Here is an 8,420-nt window from a genome sequence, read left to right as displayed (position 1 = left end):
GCTCATGGCCTCATCCTCCCGCCCCACACCCAGGTGCGCTGAGCTCCTACCACGTTAAGAGACTGGATTGCGGGCAGCCCTGGATACAGAGTGGGACACACATAGCAGAGCAAGTCCACCTCTCCACCAATGCCACTCCGAGAGTCCTGTGGCCCTAGTGAAGCCCTGGACTTGGACAGCGGAGGGTGGGGTGCCAGTTCTAAAAGCGGGGGCTTTGCTGGAGGGCTTCCCCAAGAAGGAGATATTCACATCGGGCAAAACAGGATGAATGGTGGAAGGCGAGGATGGAGAAATGAATTCCAGACCCATGGTAGACTGAGAGGCATCCAAAGGCATCCAAAGGTTTATTGATTGGCCCATTCAATCCAAACATATTGAGTGTCAACCCGCACCAAGCTTTGGACTAGATGCTGGAGACACCTGAGAGAATCTCAAAGGTACATCCCTGTCCCAGGGGAGCTCCCAGCCCAAGGGTAGACAGAATCCTATCAGACACCCAGGCTCCGGGATTTCACAATGATCCAGGTGCGAAAGGAAGAAAGGAAGCCCTCGGGGCCAGCAACCCTTGGCAGAACCCGCTTTGCCCAAAGAGGTTGTAGGAGATGGGGCTGAACTTGGGTTGGGGGGTCCAGGCACATTTCCTGGAGTGGACGTTGAGTACCCAGATTGTCCCACCTGTGGAGGCAAGACTAGCACCCGAGCAGGCTCTGAAACTCAGCAAGAGTAAGATCTTCTCCACCACCCTGCCCCCCCATCCTCTCTTCCTCTGCACTTCACACCCCCAAGGCCACATCCTGGCACAGAGGACAGATGTGTCCAGGCTCACTATGCTAGGGACCACTAGCTGGTAGAGCCACAGCGACTACCATCGGAGGGCTGATACTCCTTGCTGAAGGGACCCTCTCCAGATAACAGAGGTAGAGGGAACTCGTTGGGTATTTCTTTACTGATGGGGTATCTGAGGCCTAGAGAAGTGACATCCTTGGAGTCACATAGCCAAACTGGATCTAGAAGCCACTGTACTCTTTCCACCCCACCTGTCCTGCTCCCCAAGGGTCAGAGGCAAGAGTTAAGAGAGATGCCAATGTCCACAGGAACTCAGTGACCTCAACCAACAGGACTGGCTCCAGAAGGCCAAGCCTGGCATTGCCAGGGCATGGTGGGTAGGTGTCACTGGAGGCCATTCTCCACCAGGCTCCAGGGTGGAGGTGAATGACAGGAGTGAGGCTGGAGGAAAGAACTGATAATGTACTCCCCTGGAGCAAGGGTCCAGTTCTCCCTCAACCCCGAGGCCCCTCCCGTGCTGGTAGAAGGACAAGGTTAGACCTCAGGAAGGCCTTCCCAGTAAGACAGTAGGACAGGCCAGCATGATGAGAAGGCCTTTGCCGGCCTCCAGGAGCAAGAGAGAAGGCTCTGCATCTTGGAGGTGCTAAGTTTTTTTTTTTTTTTTTTTTTAAGATTTTATTTATTTGACAGACAGATCACAAATAGGCAGAGAGGCAGGCAGAGAGAGGAGGAAGCAGGCTCCCCGCTGAGCAGAGAGCCCAATGTGGCTCGATCCCAGGACCCTGGGATCATGACCTGAAACTGAAGGCAGAGGCTTTAACCCACTGAGCCACCCAGGCACCCAGTGCTGAGTTATTTCTGATGGGCAAACTAGCATGGGTCCCATGAAGGGGTTTAGTAAGCAGGTGGGGTGCGGCTGGCCTCTTCACCCTGCTGCCCCCCATCCCGAGCCAGTGCTCAGGCAATCAAGTGTGACGCCCCTCCTGAGCTCATTAAAGTCCTCTTAATGTATCATCCAGCCTCCTGGGCTGACAAATACTCAATCCTAGCAAATGACCCTTCTCCTGTATCTCCCTCTGCCCTCCCGGGCAGGGCGCTAGGGATCTGTTCTCTGAGGACTCCCTGCTCACCCCTCTCCTGGCTGGCTCTAGTCAGGGGATCTGGACCTTGAGAGTGCCCTGCTGCAGACAGGAGTCAGACTAGTCTTGTGATCCGCCCAAGGGTAGGTCAAGTGCCCAGTGGTGGATGGGATAATAATAGTGGAGATGATGGCAGCAATGCTTGGCTTCTGCAGAGGGCCCTCCATTCTTTCCCAGTCCTTCAGCTCATCTGGCATCCAAGGTGGCGACTCCCACCCCCGATCCTACTCCCAGGGAAGGCAGGTGCTGCATTTTGGGCCTGTGTGAGTGCGGCGCCTTGGGCGCAGGGGCCCGGGTACCTGTGCGATCTTCCTGATCCAGAGACTTGCAATAAGGCCTTTCTGAAAAGAAGAAAACTCACTCAAGAGTTTTTTTCTTTTCTCCCGGGTTGGTTCTCCTGGGGCCAACTCACCCAGCTGGCCCCGGGAGAACCAGCATGAAGAGTTTCAGAGAGAGAGAGAGAGAGAGAGAGAGAGAGAGAGAGAGAGGAGAGTCAGAGGGAAGATGTGGACGGCTGGGAGGGAGGGAAGGAGGAGCAGGTGGGGTGAGGAGGAAGGAAAGAAAAGGGCCCCGGGGAAGGATGGGGGAAAGATGGGGGTGGGAGGGAGGAAGGGAGGAAAAAAAGGAAGAGAGGAAGAGGAAAGGGCGGGGAGAGCTCTCTTTGTGGTCCTCTGGATCAGCCACTCAGGAGTCATTAAGAAGCAGGAAAGGAAGGAAACACGCCTCCCGGGGCTGGAGGATTGGGGTGCCCCTAGAGACACCACACCCAGCTCGGGGCTCCTGCTGCACTGCCTGCTCGCCTGGGCTCAGGCTTCTCCCCCCACAAATGGAGGCCCTCGCTCTTCTCCTGCTGGTTCTTTGGCCCGTAAGGCCCAGCTCCCAGTGCCTCCCCAACCCTGCTCAAGCCCACCGCCCCCCAACTCTCTGACAATGCGCTCACACCACCTTTGCCTTCCTAGAGAGCTGCAGGCTGTCTGGGGCCAATTCTCCCCACCCCCACCCCAACCAGCAGCCCTTTTTTCTTTCTTTCTTTTTTTTTTTTTTTTTTTTTTTAAAGATTTTATTTATTTATCAGAGAGAGAGGGGGGAGAGAGCAAGCACAGGCAGACAGAATGGCAGGCAGAGGCAGAGGGAGAAGCAGGCTCCCTGCCGAGCAAGGAGCCCGATATGGGACTCGATCCCAGGACGCCGGGATCATGACCTGAGCCAAAGGCAGCTGCTTAACCAACTGAGCCACTCAGGCGTCCCTTCTTTCTTTCTTTAGTAATCTCTACACCCAATGTGGGGCTTGAATCCATGACCCTGAGATTAAGATTCACATGCTGTATGGACTGAGCCAGCCAGGTGCCCCAGGCCAGCAGCTCTTAGGGAAGGGCCTCTGTGAGAACTAGAAAAAGTGTCCTTCTGGGCAGATGTGACTCTGTGCCAGACCACACGATTTGACAGGAGGGGCTGGGACTGGCCATCAGTCCCCTCCCTCCCCTTAGGGGCCCAAGTCTTGGGGACTCTGGTGCCCACCTTCTAAATCCTCACCGTACATCTGGCTCTACCGTTTGGTCTGTGAGCAGAAACACATCCACCAGACCCTGGAGCACAGCCTTTGGGCCAGCCCCCCAAAATGAACTGTCATCTTCCCCATGTATCTTTATAATACAGCACCACAGAACCTCTCACAAAGCATACATACCAGTTTAATACCCAAGCCTTTCTCCCTAGAGTATTTTTTCCCCTCGTCTCTCTGGAAGCTCCTATTCATCCTTCAGAACCCAACTCAGATGGGCCTTCTGTAAAGTCTTCCCTAGTTATCCCCCACTCCCAGCAGAGCCGAGAGCTCCTATCCCAGAGCTCTCCTAATCCTTTTTCCTAGGTTCCAGGTGTTAGAGTCCAATACCCTGTTCCCTAGAGGAATCCTTCTCTTCCTATACCCTGTGAAAAGGCAGAAGACTACATCCAAGCCTGACCACCTCACTTTTCAGATGCCAGCTCCCCTGGAACCCCACTGGGCTTCTCCTTTCCCTAAAGCTCACACACCCAGGGCAGAATGGAGATGTGGAACTCCAAGTGGCTCAGAGGTCTCCCCACCCCCACTCTGCCCTCACTGGGGCTGGGCCTGACAGGAGACTCCTAGCACATCTGGTTGTACTTAAATCATCCAGCGCCCAACTGCCCAGGCACGTCCCCTGCTTTTCTCCCCTCTGCCCTGGCCTCCTCCCCTTCCTAAACCAGCCTCCCTGTTCTCTCCTCCAGGATTCCTTCCCTGATTGGCCCACAGCCCACACTTGAACCCTCTTCTTCTACGGGTCTGGGTTGTGGGATGGTGTGTGCTTAACATGGTTCTGTGTGTGGAACCCCATCCTTTCCAAGCATTGGTCCTGGATAGAAACTGCCCCTCCTGTCCCCGTGCAGGGAGAAGAGCTAACCAAGGGCCGCTCCTCTGTATGGCTGGCCTGCAGCCTGGCTGCCTCGTTCCTGGTCTTTGCCTTGGGGAGTGGGAGTGTTTCTGCCTTTTTCAAGTTTTGGTTCAGATCCAGACAGAGAGCTGTTCCCACGACCGCTCTTGCTGTCAGCCATTTTCCAAAAGGCTTTGCTAATATCCGAGAACCAAAGGGAAATAAATATAGAGAACGCAAGTATGAATAGACACCGGTTGCCAAGGACGGGACTGCGGATGACCTGCTTCAGCGGCGCTGCGGGTTTGAAAGTCCATGATCCATTCATTCAACAGCAGGGACCAATGCCTCAGTAGGCTAAGTTCTGGGAATAGAGACTCTCATGACAGCCCCCCCACCTTGCCTCCTAGACAAACTGACAGTGAGTGGGGGAGAAGGACAGGTGGACAAACAAATGCAGGGTGCTGTGATGGGCAGGAGTGGGAGGTGCCGGGGGGGGGGGTGAAGTGATGGAAGATCAGAGACTTTGGTCTGAGTCCCCACTTCCCTGCGGCTGCCCCTAGGGAGGCCACAGAACCTTCTGGAGACTGTCTCCTCACCTGCGTGTGGGGGGAACATCAGGTGTGACGTGAGAGGGCTATGGGAGGATTCATAGAAAATAGTGTGTGGGGAAGCACTTTGTGCCATGCCAAGTGAGCAGTCGCTGTTATCATTAGGCTCACACGTGGCCTGTCTGGTGCCCAAGGCTCAGTCTGAAGTGTCAACAGCTGTCTCTGCCTCCACTCCTGGGGCGGGGCCATGTTGGAGAAACTTCTCCGGTGGAGAACCCCCAGCCCAGAGCAGGGGGCAGTCAAGGTACACACACACACACACACACACACACTTTCTCTTTTGTTATGCAAGTAAAACACCTTTTTACAAAAAACAAAAACATATGGATAAGCACAAACCAAAAATTTTTTTTTTAAATCAAATACCCTTAATCCCACAACCCACATTTTATTATTATCCTAGATATCGATATACCCTAGATATCGATATATAGATATTATCTATATATTATCCTAGATATTGATATATAGAGATCTCTACACATTTTGTAATCTGCTTTTCTCAATTTACAAATATTTTGAATATCTGTTCCCATCTATAAATGCATTTATTCTGCATAATTTTTAAAGTTTTTTTACTTTTTTATTATTTTTTAAGATTTTACAAATTTATCTGACAGAGAGAGTACAAGCAGGGGAAGCAGCAGGAAGAGAGAGAGGGAGAAGCAAACTCCCCACTGAGCAGGAAGTCCAATGGAGGGCTGGATCCCAGGACCCTAGTAGAGGTTTAACCAACTGAGCCACCCAGGTGTCCCTTAGATTTTATTTTAAGTAATCTCTCCACACAATGTGGAGCTCAACCTTACAATCGCCAGAGGTGCATTCCACTGACTGAGCCAGCCGGGTGCCCCCATACCATATAATTATTTATTTATTTATTTACTTACTTACTTTTTAAAGATTTTATTTATCTATTTGACAGAGAGATCACAAGTAGACAGAGGCAGGCAGAGAGAGGGGGAAGTAGGCTCCCTGCTGAGCAGAGAGCCCCATGCCAGGCTGGATCCGAGGACCCTGAGATCATGACCTGAGCCCAAGGCGGAGGATTAATCCACTGAGCCACCCGGGCACCCCCATACTATATAATTTTTAATGACCCCATAATATTCCATCATGTGAACATGCAAGAATTAATTTAACAAGTTTCTTTTGTTATCAGAATTTTTTTTTCATCAATAAAAGCTTGATGAACCAACTTGGAACATCCACCTTTGTGCATGTCTGGTTGGGATAATTCCTAGTAATGGGAGGCTGGGAATGCATATTTTTTTAACTTTGAGGAGCCACTATTCCAGGCCTCTGGGTGGTGCTCTCACACCTCCTCCAGGCAGCCCTCCCAGACTGGCAAAGTGCATCTCACAAGGCCCACGCCTTTCCCAGTAGCTTAGTTCCTTAGTGACCTGGCCTGGAAGCCCTGAAAAATGCTCAGAAGGCCTGGCTGGTGATGGGCTCCCGGAGGGGCCCTGGGTGGAGAGCACAAAGCAGGCTTGTCTGGGGTCCGGAAAGGGGCCCCGCCCCCCCTCTGGGCTCCTGGACATACATTCCTTCCTCAGACAATGGCTGCCTCGGGAATCTCGAGAATGAAGAAGGCCGGTGGTTTTCCGAATCCTCCCCTGCAGCACCCCCAACAAGTTGTACCCGTTCCCAAAATGGAAAGAAGAGGCACTTTGTATTGGGGGCGGGGTGGGAGGGTAGTACTTCTATGCCTACAGCCCCACCCCCTCCTTTTACCAACTGGGATCCACAAACAGGCTGAGGCCTGCCCCACCACCCCTTCCCTGTGGCTCTTGGGCATGTCCCGCTCTCTCTGTAGGCCCCTTTCCTCAGCTGTAAAATCAGGGGCTTGGACTTCCATGGTTGCCAGATTCCCCACAGATCTAAAATGCCATAATGCAGTGGCTAAGACGAGCACCAGCCTTGAAGCCAGATTGCCTGAGTTCAAATTCAGATCCGTTTTTTTACCCTGTGAACTGAACATCCCCGCCTCAGCTTTCCCGTCTGTAAAGAGGGTCTATGATGGATGCCCACTCCCTCATGGTGCTGTCTTGAGGAAGGATGAGAAGAGGCTCATGAGACAAGCGGCTGATTTGTTCAGGTGTAGGAATCATGACTCAGGCTGCATTCTAATGCCAGATGGATCCCCAACCCAGTCTAAATCTCATGTCCAGTCTGATTTTGACCCCTGGACATTTGCCCAACAATTGGCCATGCTTCTGGAAGACGAGGGGGCCAACTGTTTCCAGAAGGAAGTATCCCTCTTGCCTATTTCCACTTCCCCTAATAGGAGCCCCAAAACTGCAAAACTGTAAAGACTTCTGGGGGCAAATCAAATGTAAAATACAGGAAAACCCCCGTGTCAGATCATATTTCTTCATATTTGTTTGGGAAATGTGGGCATTTCCAGTGTCGCCTGCAAGTGCCCGGTGACACTGGATTCCAGGCTCTTCCTCACCCACTGGAGCTTTAGGACTAACACACTTAAACAGTAAACAATATGGGTTTCCTGTATGTGCTTTTGAGCTGTTTGCCCCAAACCCTGGCTCAGCCTCCTCCGGCTCTCGCTCATGGGCTTGTTTTCACCTCCCCCGCTCCCTCCTCAACCCTAGTCCTACGCTGTGCTGAATCCAAATCCTCTGCTACAAGTACCAGAAAACTCACCTCCGGATGGCTCATACAATAAGGAAAATGCATGATCCTTTCTCACCCGGTTTAGAGGACACTGATATTAACAAGTGCTGTTACTTTATATATGGTTAGAAAGAAAAAACTGCCAATTAAGCTAACACAGGAGTTCTTATCACTTTGAAATTTTATTTTATATTTACGTAGAAAGCTCTTTTAAAGATTTTATTTATTTATTTGACAGACAGAGATCACAAGTAGGCAGAGAAGCAGGTAGAGAGAGAGAAGCAGGTTCCCTGCTGAGCAGAAAGCCCATGCAGGGCTTGATCCCAGGACCCTGAGATCATGACCTGAGCCAAAGGCAGAGGCTTTAACCACTGAGCCACCCAGGTGCCCCCTAGAAAGCTCTTTTAGACTTCCATCGAAGTATATATTTTTTTAAGATTTTGTTTATTTATGTATTTGAGAGAGAGAGAGAGGGAAAAAGAAACATGAGCGGGGGAGGGGGAGAGGGAAAGGAAGAAACAGGCTCCCCGCTGAGCAGGGAGACCGATGTGGGGCTGGATCCCAGGACCCTGAGATCATGTTCTGAGCTGAAGACAGATGCTTAACAACGGAGCCACACATGTGCCCCCGAACCAGACTTTTTTTTTTAATAAATTACTCTTGCACATACATAACAAGGAAAACATGGGTGAAATAAGTTGGTTAGGTTTTCCTTACACTTTATCACACTCAGAGACTGATTCTCAGACTTACTTTTTGTCGTTGAGCTCTCGGTGTTTGTGTTTTTCCACATAGACTCATCTTCTGGGCCATCACAAGCATTAGTGATACAGCATTTCTTTAAAACTGCTCTACGGAATTAATTA

The sequence above is a fragment of the Mustela lutreola genome, chromosome 8 (assembly GCF_030435805.1).
Source record: "Mustela lutreola isolate mMusLut2 chromosome 8, mMusLut2.pri, whole genome shotgun sequence".
NCBI lineage: Eukaryota > Metazoa > Chordata > Mammalia > Carnivora > Mustelidae > Mustela > Mustela lutreola.
This window is presented reverse-complemented; position numbering follows the sequence as displayed.